Genomic DNA, 13,133 nt, shown 5'->3' on the forward strand with positions numbered 1-13,133 from the left:
ACAAAGTTCCAGTCTTCAAGCCATCAATGAGACCTCACTGAGGGACATTTACTCTTTCAAGAAAGCTTAGTTCCCTGGCTTCAAAGCTGCTTAGTGATGAAAGCCACAGCAACTTTAAATGTCACCTCGCTCGCAGCTTTCTCTTGTTAGTCACATCAGCGAAAGGTTTCCAGAGGTTTCTTTTCTTTCTCTAAGAGGAAAAACTAACAACAGTTTTTTTGGTCCCATGATTTATAAATGCAAATAATAGACTGGAATTCGTTTCTGGGGTGGGGAGATTGCTTAATACAAATGCTAAATGGGACCTTCTACTGCCTTGCTGTAGTGGGACAAACAGAATTTCTTCTCAGGAAGCCTAAGGAGCAAATTCCCAGTGGGGAATCGGCTAGCCAGAATGCTGTTTGGGCAGAATCTGGATTTCAAAGGATGGGCTTGCCTAGAGAGACACAAAGCTTAGGGTTGGGAAGCCTTCTCTACTCAGTAGGGGTGGTCCAGAATGCTCCAGGATGATTGCATTTGGTGATAGGTTACTAACCAATGGCAGGACAAGATTGGTCAATTTGCATATTTTACTATTCATGACCTCAGGACTAAAGGAATTGGAATGACAGCAGGCACAATCTCCGTCAGCCTGCTGCTCCAGGAGGAAGAGCCAATTGTGTGGGTAGACAAATAGACACAGTTTGTGTTGCCTTTTTCCTCCTCTATCTGATGTTCTATTAAAGCCAAGGATGGGAAATTCGTCTTTCAAGAAAGGGGCACATAGATGAGAGTAATTAACCTAAATACCAGAGACCCACTATGGCCCCAAGACAGTGGTTAGTCCCAGGTCAGGGAGGAACAGAGTGAAGTCCAGGAGGGCCAGACTGAGTTGAGGTAATACCAGGTTACCAGGGAGAGCTTTGCAGAGTGCAGGCATTAGTGGAGTCGTGAAAGATGTTGTCAGGATGGGACATGGGCAAAGGAACAGCTTTCCTCAGGACTTACCTACCCAGGCTGCTCCATTCAAACACAGCAAAACAACTTCTAGTGCCCACTGTCTACTGCCTTTTTTTTCCTTCCAAAATTCCAAAGTCAGGAAAAGTCTCTAATACCAGTAATTCAAACTTGGGGAGCCTTTGAGTTTAGATATTACTGTTAAATGATGTAAAAGTAAAATGGCAGCTGTCCATCACAAAGTACAGACCCGTGTTCTAACAATTATCCCCCACTTAAAAAAAAATAAATAAATGTCTACTATCTTAAGGTTATTGTTGGTTTAAAAAAATCCTTTCCCTATTGAATTACCTTTGTACCTTTGATGATATTTGCGAGGGTCGCTTCCTGGGCTCAGTTCCGCCTCACTGATCAGGTTGTGTATTTTTCTGCCAATATCCTGTTGCCTTGATTACTGTCGCTTGCATTGTTTGTAGCTGAATAATGGCAGTTCTGACTTTCTTCTTCAGTATTATTTTCATTATTCTGGGTCTTTTACTTCTCCATATAAACTTTGGAATTTTTTTTCACACAGGAATGTGTTAGAATTTTCTCTGGGATTGTGTTGTATGTATACATCAATTAGGCACAGATCTGACACCTTAACAATACAGAAGCTTCCCATCCATGGACATAGAATACTTCTCCATTTGGTTAGATCATCGGAGTCTTACAGTTTTTCTTCATGTGGTCCCTGTAAATAGTTTTTAAGGTTTATAACTAAGATTTTATTTTTGGCAATACAAATGGTACTGTGTTAAAATGTCAAATTCTTATTGTTCATAGCTAGGATATAAGAGACCAATTAACTTTTATGGAGTAATTATCCTGTAATCTTAGTATCATTATTGACTAGTTGCAGGAGGGTTTTGGTCAATTCTTTAGAATTTCTTCCATTTTAATCTGTATGCATTTTATTATCCATTTCTTCTTTTATTGACTTCTAGTACAATTTTGTATAAGAGTGGTTAGGGAGACATCTTGTCCTTGTCTATGATTTTGTAGAGAAAGAACTTTCTAATCATTAAATATGATTGGAACCTGAAATTCTTGTGGATATTCTTTTTTGTGTGAGGATAACTGTCGTCCTAGGTTGCAGACATTAACATATTACATTAACACGTAAAAATATTTTTTGTATTTATTGATGCTATTATGTGATTTTTCACCAACATGGTGATAAGATTATTTAAATTCAAATATTGAACCAGTCTGTATATCTGGAATAAATCCACTTGGTCATGGGACATAATGATTTGCATGGGTTACTAAGTCTATGTGATAATATTCTGTTTTAAAACTTTTTCATCTTTATTCATGAGAAATATTGATCCCCAGTTTCTTTCTTTATAATTCTCTTATCTAATTTTGTCATTAGAGTGATGTTTACCACATGGAATGAATTACAAAGTGTTCCTTTTACTCTGTCTTCTGAAAGACTAGAAAAGTGTTGGGGGGGGGAGAAAAAAAAAGTGATGCAGTTCTTCCCATTTCATACATGGTAGAGTTCTCCATCGGAGTCCTGAGGGCCTGATTCTTTCTCTGCCTCTGACTTCCTGTCAGGGCTTGTTAATTGTTGATTCAATTTCTTAATAAACACGAGCCTAGTCATGCCATCTACTTATGTATGAATTTGACAGATTGTGTTTTTCAAAGAAAATATCTGTTTCATTTGTCATAAATTATTGACAGAGTTTTATGGTATTCCTTTACTGTCTTTTTAAATGTCTGTGGGGTAGTACTGATGAGCCCTCTTTCACTAGATATATATCGTATCATCTCTTTTTATTACTGATTAGATGGCCAGAGGTTTATGAATTGTATTGATCTTATGAACCAGTTTTGGATTTGGATAAATTTCTCTGTTGATCATCTGCTTTCAGTTTCATTGATTGGTGTTCTGGATTTTATTATATTTTTAAAAATTTTATTTCCTTAGGCTCATATTGTGTTTATTTTTTCTCTAGCCTCCTTAGGTGGAAATGTAGATTACTGATTTTTAGGTCTTTCTGTTTTCATATATATTCTTAATGTTATTAATTCCCCTCTAGGAATTGCTTCCCCAGTCTACACCCCACGTGTTGTACTTTCATTTATTTAATTCAAAGTATTTATCTTTTCTCTTGAGATTGTAATATCAAAATAGTTTGGCTGTTCCCAGCTGCTTTTCTGCTATTGACTGCCAGATCAATTTCATTGTGGTTTGAAAGAATACTTTGCACGATTGCCATTATTTTAATGGTCTTAAGTATCTGTGGCCCAAAAGATGGTCTACATTAGTAGATGTTTATATGATCTTTAGGAGACTGTGTGTTCTGCTGTTGTGTGAACTTTCTGACAAATGTTAATAAGGTCTAATTAGTTGGTGGTGAAGCTCAGCTATCTATATTCTTCCTGAATGTCTGCCACCGTGTCTGTTAATTCCACATTGATGGTGTTTAGGTCTGCAACTCCTACATTTTTTTTTTTTTGAGACAGGGTTTCTCTATGTAACTTTGCACCTTTCCTGAGACTCACTCTGTAGCCCAGGCTGGCCTTGAACTCACAGAGATCTGCCTGCCTCTGCCTCCCAAGTGCTAGGATTAAAGGCTTGCACCACCACCGCCTGGCTGCAACTCCCACATTTTGTGGTTCTTCTTCACATACCTTTAAACACTACTTAGGCCTGTATGCGTCAAGGAATGCTATCGTCTTTGACAAGTGGCTCCTTCATTATTCTGTAATGCTGCTTTTTGTCTGACCTCAATAAAGATGCTCAGAATTCTTGAAAACTTTTGTTATTTATTTTTATGTGTAAGGGTGTTCTACCTACATGTCTGTGTGCCACACGTGTGCAGTGCCGAATGAGGCCAGAAGGAGGAGCTGGATTCCCTGGGACTAAAGTTACAGAGGATCATGGGCTACCATGTGAATGCTGGGAATTAAACCCTGGACCTCTGGGACAGTACTGGGATGGTAGCCAGTGCTCTCGCCCTCTCACTGAGCCATCTCTTGATATTTTGGGATCTCTCTCAAATTCATGGCCTCTTTTTGTTTAATTGTTGTTGTTGTTGTTTTGGTGGTGGTGGTGGTGTGTGTGTATGTGTGTGTGTGTCTAAATATATCAACACAATCTGCTCTGTCTGTATAATGTTACTTGTATGTGTATGACTTCAGGCTGACCACTGGTTTTGGGGGCTCTTCCCTGTTCCTAACATTCTTTAGTTGCCTGTTGTTCTTTATGTAGGGTTGAGGCCTGGGTCAGATTCCGTGTTAGCATGACTATTGATATTGCCCTTCTTCCAGTTGTATTTAGGCAACCATGCTGTTGAGACTTCGTGGATCTAGCTGCCCTGACATTTCAAGGAGACTCAATCTCACAGCAGCTTCCCTTCCTATCCTTCTGGCTCTTCAGTTCTTTTGGCCCCCTTTTCTGAGATGTTCCCTGAGCCTTAGGTGCCAGAGTAACGTTGTAGATTTACTGGTTGTGGCTGAGCACCACATGATCAGCTGTTCTTTGCATTTTTCTCAGTTGTGGTTTCCTTTAATGGTCTGTGTCTGCTGTAAAGAGAAGCTTCTTTGTGAGGGGTAATACTTAAAGTGCAACTAGGAATTATGCTGGTCTGGTAAAGTAGCAGTTGTAGAATCTTCTCCAAGATCCATGACCTCACTTGCCCCTGGTAAGTGACTAGTTTTCCAGTGCCGGGCATGATTTTCCTCTTGCTGAGTGCATCTTAAGTCCAATTAGTGAGCTGTCGGTCAACACCAAGATGTGAGTGCCACTATTTCACCCTGATGGATATCATGCCGTGCTGGTCATTGTTGTAGTTTATAGACATTGTGGCTGGATAGGACTATAGCTTACTTCCCTCCCTTGGAAACTGACATGGCATCTTCTGGTAGAAAGCTAGTCCCCAGGGAGGAGGCTTTCAAGTCAGATCCAGCTTCGATCTTCATGTTCCTGCATTCAGAGTCATGGTATCTTTAGAACTAAGGACTTAACTTTCAACCTCTGGCAAGCAACCATGGGCAAGAACAATAGCCTATAATGGTTTGGGAGTCTCTCCTACTTCCCTGACCAATAATTCAGAAGGGGGTTTCTCATGACTAAGATAGGGGTTTTTGTTAGACAGAATGGCTGTAGTAGGGAGAATTTACAGTCCAGGTAGGTAAATTTAATTTGAACTGTATGTGTATATGTATGCATGTGTTTCCCAAGAGTTCAGAATGTACATTTACGACCAATTTAAGTTCACTTTCAAATGACACCCTACTGCTTCATGAGTAGTGCAGGACCACAGAGTGCTGCCCGTTCTTTCACCCCTTCGAGCTTGCTGTCTCCATGGTAGCTATCATTACTTTATGCCAAGTGTTGGGAACTGGGAATACAGCGATAAAATATTTTATTCTAGCCTTATTTATTTCTACTTTGACACACTTTTTTTTTTTTTTAACGTTTAAAGGTGCTTGATGAAACAATGGCCAAAACCAGCTTTGGAAGAAAATGGTTTATTTGGCTTATAGATGACAATCCAGTCCATCATTGAGGGAAGTCACAGCTGGAACTCAAGTCAGGAATTTGGAGGCAAGAACTAAAGCAAGAATGCATTTACTGGCTTGCTTCTGCTGTTTGGCTCAGCTACCTTTCTTACACAGCCCAGGCCCAACCCCCCATGGATAGAACTGCTCAGGATAGGCTGGGCCCTCTTATATCAATCAACAATCAGGAAAACGCCCTACAACCATGCCAGGTCAAACTGATGGAGATAAATAGAAGCAGCAGGTAGCAAATATCATCAGGTCAGGAGTTTATAATACCCAGTAGACACTATTGGTGTACCCCAACTGATAGAGTATACCAGTCTTCAAATCGCAGGCTTACAAACCTCCAGCAGAGACTGGGACAGTCAGGATCGTGAGCCGGTGTCTGGATTGAGCTTTCTCCCCATGGATGAGCTTCTGGCTTCTTGTTCCCACTGTAGTACTTTTGCACCATGGGATCAAAACAGTAACTTCTGTTGACAATGGTTCACCTTCCAGATAATCTTAAAGTGTGGTGTTTTTACTCTTGGGCTGTTTTGAGTTCTCTTTTCTCATTGTCATAGGGTCAAAGAGTCAACTTGTCCCTGGAAAACAGACCTTGCAGAACACTTTGAGACAAGCACTGTATGATCTGGAAGAGGAGAGGATCTATCCTGCTTCTGGAGCCAGTTCCCAGTAAGCTTCAACAGCAGGTGAAAATTTACCATTATAACATATATTACGGCTTCTTTGTAAGTTTGTTGCAGTGATTGCATGCCTTTTGCATTTGCATATAAAGCTTCAACTCTTGTTTGCCAATTTCCATTAAAATATCCACTAGTATTTTTATTACACACTGAGTCACTTGTTGAAGAGAATTAAGATCTTTGTAATACATCTTCCAATCCATCAACATGGCTTATCCCTCCACTTTTTCAGGCTTTAATTCTTCACACACGTTTTATAGTTTTCCAGATAGTGCTCTTACACATCCTAGATTCATCCCTTAGTGTTTACCATGTTAATGGTATCATTTAAATTGCAGTTTTATTTGTTGCTGATGTATAGAAATTTGTTTAAGCCTTGTGTAGTAAAACTGTACTGTTCTTTCTGAATTCATTTGTTAATGTCATGTCTGTGGATAATTTTTCTGTCTTTTAAAAAATGTATGTATGCTATCATGTCATTTGCAAACAATAATGACTTTAGTTCTCACTATTTCCAACTTGTACAGCTTTTGTTGATTTCCTTCCTGTTTTCACAACTGCCTTTAACGAAATGTTAAATAGAACAAGAGTTTATGAGCATTCTTGACTCATGATTGCAAGGAAAAGCTTTCAATATTTCACCAATATTTCTAGAGAGATTTTCCCTAATTCTTTGATCAGTTTAAGATAAGAATATTACCTTCTAATTTGACTGTGATGGATAGTTTTATGTCAACTTGACACAAGCTAAAGTCATCTGAGATGAAGGAACCTCAATTGAGAAAATGCCTTTATAAGATTGGGCTATAGGCAACCCTGTATGGTGATATTTTATTTGTGCTGAAATGTGATTTTATTTGTATGTTAATAAATAAAGTTGCCTGGAGATCAGAGGTCAAAGTGAGCCATAAGTAGAGTCAGGCAGTGGTAGCACACGTCCTTAATCCAATCACATGGCAGGCAGGGTCTCTGTGTGCAGTCAAACTTGGTGACAGGAACCTTTAATCCCAGTACCAACCATAGAGACCTGGAGGTCTGTATAGACAGGCATTGACGAGGAAGTCATGTGGTTGGGTTTAGAGTCAATGAGAAGGCAGAACAGAAAGGCAATAAAAAGACAAGTCAGACAGGAAGAAACTCTCTCTCGGGAGAAGCTACTGCTGGTGGTAAGCTAAAGCTAGTCGTGGCTATTGCTCTGATCTCTTTGGCTATTTCCTCTGTATTTGGCTCTGTGTTTCTTATTTACTAAGACTGTTTAGAATTTTGTTTGCAACCCTGTACAGCATTTTCATAATTAGTGATTAGTCAGGGAGGGCCAGCCCGTGATGGATGGTGTCATCCCTAGGCTGGTAGTCCTGGGTTCTATAAGAAATCAGGTTGAGCAAGCCAGGGGAAGCAAGCCAGCAAATAGCACCTTTCCATGGCCTCTGCATCAGCTCCTGCCTCCAGGTTCACACCCTGCATGAATTCCTGCCCTGACTTCCCTCAGTGATGGATTGTTACCTGGAAGTGTAAGCTAAAGTAAACCCTTTCCTCCCCAAGTGACTTTTGTCATGATGTTTTATCATAGCAATAGTAACTCTAACTAGGACAGAAGTTGGTACCAGGAGTAGGGTATTTCTGTGACTGACCTGACCATGTTGTTTTTGGGAGCATTGTGGAAGCAAATCCATTGAGTGTTGAGAGCTCAGTGGGCTGCTCTGCAGGAGCTTAGATGATAAGAATGTTGAGAGAAGTATAGATGATGGAGGCCTGGCTTGTGAAGTTTCAGAGGGAAGCAAAGACTCCAACAGGCCATTTGTGTGAGGAAATCTGTAGTGCCTGGTCAGCTGGAGCTAAAGGATTCTCTGTGGTTAACAAAAGACCAGAATGACCGAAGTAAATCTTTGCTTTGCTGGGACAATGGATGCTGGTCAGCTGGGACTGAAGAACCATATGGGATTAAGAAGAGACCAGCATTATCGAGGTGACATCTTTTGGTAAGTGTTTCCTGAGAGTCAGTACGCAGAAGCTGTTTCAGAGCAGCCAAACTTGGCCATGTAAGAGTCACCCAGGTAGTGCTGCCTTTGAAGGTGTAAAGGGGTCAAGCTGAAGCTTGTCATTGTGTGGCAGAGTTGGAGTCCCTGAAGAGAGCACAGGAGAGGCTATTGATGAAAGTGCAGCCCAGTTGAAGTAGAAGACACACATTTTGGAGATGTCGGTACAATAGCATGACTATCAATAGCAGCAGCTGTGGGGTGGAGCCTACCTGAGTTTAGAAAACAAGCTAAAGTGTGCTGCAGAGGGTGGAGATGGAGAAGTGACCCAAGCCCCTGGAGGATCCCAGAAGATTTCGAGTGAATCACAGATATTGGTCACTGAGTTATTTATTTACACTGTTGGAGTTTGGCTTTGTTTTGTTCAGATTGTGACTGTGCCCTGGTTTTTCCATCTTGAAGAAAGAAAATATTTAATTTATTTTTGATTTTATAGGAGTCCACAGTTGAGAGACTTTGGATTTTAAAAGAGACTTTGGATTTATTTTTAAGAAAGTGAATTTTTAAAGTGTTTGAATTTGTAAGACTGTGAGACTTTTTTATGTTTGTAAAATGTTTTATATTCTGATGTTTATATGAATGTGTGGTCTTGGGGATGAAGAAGTAAGAAAAGGTTGTTGTGGGTTTACAGTGATTTGCTTATGTGCCAAGTTGATAAGGGGTCAGTTATGCAGGATAGTCTTATGTCAACTTGACACATGCTAAAGTCATCTGAGAGGAGCGAACCTCAATTAAGAAAATGCCTTCATAAGATCAGGCTACATAGGCAGGGCTGTAGAGCATTTTCTTAGTGATTGATAGGGGAGGGCCCAGCCCATGGTGAGTGATGCTATCCCTAGGCTGGTGGTCCTGGATTCTATAAGAAAGTAGGCTGAGCAAGCCATGTGGAGCAAGCCAGGAAGCCGCACTCTTCCATGGTCTCTGCATCAGCTCCTGCCTCCAGTTCCCTGCCCTGCTTGAGTTCCTGCCTTCACAGCTTTTGATAATGAACTATATATGAAACTGTGAGTGAAACAAACCCTTTCTTTCCCAAATTGCTTTGGTCATGGTTTTTCTTTCTTTTTATTAATTTTTTTTCATTTATTTCACATACCAACCACAGTTTCCCCTCCCTCCTCTCTTCTCATCCCCCAGCCAAATTTAATCCTCCATTCAGAAAGGGGCAGGCCTCCCCTGAGAGTCAACAAAGTTTATCATATCACCTTGAGGCAGGACCAAGATCCTCTCCCTGCATCAAGGCTGGGCAAAGTATCCCTCATGTGCCAGGGACAGGTCCTGATCTCACTGCTAGGGGCCCTACAAACAGACCAAGCTACACAACTGTTATTCACATGCAGAGGGCCTAGGTCAGTCCCATGCAGGCTCCCTAGCTGTTGTTCTAGAGTCCATGAGCTCCCATGAGCTCAGGTCAGCTGTCTCTGTGGGTTTCCCTGTCAGGTCATGGTTTTTCATCACAGCAATAGTAACCCTAACTAAGACACTCTAAGAATTTTCTTTCGTGTGATAGATGACTAGTAAATTTTATCAGATGCTTTTTCTGCATTTATTTAGATGATTAAATGATTTTCCTTTATTGTTGTGAATTACATTGACTAATTTTTGATCATTGAATCAACCTTATATTGGTAAAATAAATCCAGTTCATTCTTGTTTTGTTATCTTTCTTGTTAGTTTCTGGATTTGGTTAGTAGTGTTTTATATTTCCCTTTTCTCTATGTTGTAAGAGAGATTGACCTACAAGGTTTTGGTTTTGTTATTGATGTTGGTATGCAGGCTAGTTTCCTCATTATATGAACTGAAAAATGGTTCTCCTTTTTTGGTCTGTGGGTGAGTTTGCATAAGACCAGTAATTCATTTCCTTCTTAATCCTTTGGAAGACACATCAGCAAAAGATCTGGGCATTGAGTTTTATTTGTGTCAGAGTTAAATGACAGTTTAAATTTCTTTAATAAATGTGTGATGATTTAGCTTTTCTGCTTCAGGCTGTGTTAGTTTTGGTAAATTATGCCTTCTAGAAATTTTCTTATTTTATTTCTGTTTTTTAATGTATTGCTATAAAATTTCCCACAGTGCCCTTTTCCTCCTGATAACTTCTGTATTCTCTTTTGTTGCCCATTTTGCCAAGAATTTATCCATTGCATTAGTTTCTTTGCTCAGAGGGAAAAAGCTTGTTTTTAAAAATCGTGTTTTTAATATTTCATGTAAAACAAGTTACAGCTGATATGCACACTGTGGTAGTTTAAACGTAATTTGCCCCCATAAGCTCATAGAAAGTGGCACTATTAGGAGGTGTGATTTTGTTGGAGTAGGTGTGGCCTTGTTGGAGGAAATATGTCACTGTGGAGGTGGGTTTTGAGGTCTCCTATGCTCAAGCTATATCCAGTGTCATGGTTCACTTCCTGTGGCCTGCAGATCAAGATGTAGAACTCTCAGCTCCTTCTCCAGCACTGTATCTGCCTGCACACAGACATGTCCCACTGTGATAATAATGGACTGAACCTCTGAACTGTAAGCCACCCAGGTAAATGTTTTCTTTTATAAAGTTGCCTTGGTCATGATGTCTCTTCACAGCAGTAAAAACCCTAACTAAGACACACCTCAAATTAAATTACTTTGGAACATTAGGGGAAGAAATCAGAAGAGAGGCTGTTCTGTCCAGCTGGTTCTGTTTCCTGTCACTATTGGGGTCACTGCATTTTCTTCCCCCACAGTGCTGGTCTGGACCCAAGACTCCAGGCTTGAGGCCTGTAGAAGCATTTCTGATGTCAGGCCCACTAAATCTTCAGAGAACTGTATACATGGCTCTCTTCACTAGCAAACCTACCCCACACCCATCACAGAGCCTCTGGGTCCCCTTCCCTACAGCAAAGATAGGCTGAAGCCCTGGAGATCCTGTCCATCTAACTCACTGTGATGGCTAGTATTGGTTGTCGACTTGCCTGGATCTGGAATTAACTAAAAGGCAAGCCTCTGAACACATCTGTGAGAGAATTTCTTGATTAGGTTAATTTAAATGGAAGACTCATTCTGAATGTGAGTGGCACCTTCCTATGGTGGCCCAGATACAAGGAGATCCAAGGTTTGCTTTGTTGTTGTGTCTCCCTGGAGAGTTCATCTGTCCTATTGTTGAGGATGCCTCTGTCTTTTGTTTTCTTCAGAATCTGGCTTCTTTAAGCTTCCAACATGTGCTGAAAACCAGTGACTCCCCAGGAATTTTCCAGGTTTTCAGTACCAGATTGGGACTGTCTACCAGTTCACAGCCTTTCCAGTGTGAAAATGGTCATTGTTAGACTATCCATACACAATCATGTAGGCCAATGTAATATATATGCATATTCATTACAAAATATTACATATATGTACATATATATAACACATATAGAATATATATAATGTGTGTGTGTTCTGTTCCTCTAGAGAACACTAATCTATCCATTTACCCTTATGCCTACCACAGCAGATATGACAGCAACACAGGAAATTAAATTTATTCTAGAGCCGGGCGGTGGTGGCGCACACCTTTAATCCCAGCACTCAGGAGGCAGAACCAGGGGGATCTCTGTGAGTTTGAGGCCAGCCAGGTCTACAGAGCGAGATTCAGGACAGGCACCAAAGCTACACAGAGAAACCCTGTCTCAACAAACAAACAAACAAACAAACAAACAAACAAACAAAAAATTTATTCTAAACATCCCACACATCAAACCTAAGTCCAACAGGGGTACCCACACTGGACTGACTGGGCCACTAGCCTCACCCTGGGAATGTATGGACCTGGCTGACTGGGCCTGTTAACTTCACCCTGGGAATGTATGGACCTGGCTGACTGGGCCTGCTAACCTCACCCCTAGGAAAGAATGATGCTTCAGTGGAATGGACAGCAGCAGGCTCCTCTACTCAGATGTCCTATACCCGCATCTCCTCCATCTCTCTGGGGTCAACAAACTGCACCCTGGCCTCTTTCCTGTCCTTTCCTGTAATGTACAGTCCTACTCGTCAGTGACATCGGTTCCTTCCTCCAAAAGGTCAGCTTTGATATATCCCTTTTCCTCTTCCCTGAGCTGGGTGCATCTCCATTCCTTCTGAAATTAACTGTGGAGTGAGTGAGCATGTGCCAGGCACAGAGGAGGAGGCAAAGGCACCGTGGAGAGTGTTACTCAGCTGCCTTGTGCTCGAGCTGGGACCTCTACACCCTTGCAACGAAGGCCCCAACTGTGACTCTTGCCAGATATGACCTCTACTCTGGCCTCCCTTCTCTTCTCCAAGGGAGCCTGGGCACCTTTTCATATGACTTTGCAGGGACTGTTACCTCCCCAGAGACTCCTCCTCTTCTGAATCTTGTCTACTAGATTTGCCCCAGCTCCTCGCTCTTTCTGTCCTTACAGGCTGCCCACCGCACCCAGCTGGCAGTCTTACCTGTGGAGAAACTGTATCTACAAAGTCACCAAAGTCAGCACCGCCAGTTCGGACTGCAGACACCCACCATCTGCACAGGCCTGTCCCCTTCAAACAGCCTTGACTTTGAAGGCCCTCACAGCGGGCACTAGAGACTTTGATGCTTCAACCCCTTCAAAACAACTTTTCTGTGTATCTTACAGCGTGTTTGCTTCCTATTTCCTGAATTTCTGTTCTCATCTTTATCATGTCCCCCTCTCAGTTTATTTTAATTTAATTTCTCTTAGGCTTCATTTCTGTTGAAGTGGATAAAATTCCCCAACAGAGCAACTTAGTGTTTAAAGGCTTATGTTGCTTACAGTTCTAGAGGGAAAGAGTCCAGCATGGTGGGGAAGGCATGGTGGCGGAAGCGAGGTGGGCCATCTCATTGCATTAGCAATCTGGAAGCCAAAAGTGAACAGGAAGTAGGGGCAGGCTATAAACCTTCAAAGTGATGTGCTTCTTCTAGTAAGGGTCCATC

The sequence above is a fragment of the Peromyscus californicus genome, unplaced genomic scaffold (assembly GCF_007827085.1).
Source record: "Peromyscus californicus insignis strain IS unplaced genomic scaffold, ASM782708v3 Scaffold_8__1_contigs__length_139910024, whole genome shotgun sequence".
NCBI classification, from domain to species: Eukaryota; Metazoa; Chordata; class Mammalia; order Rodentia; family Cricetidae; genus Peromyscus; species Peromyscus californicus.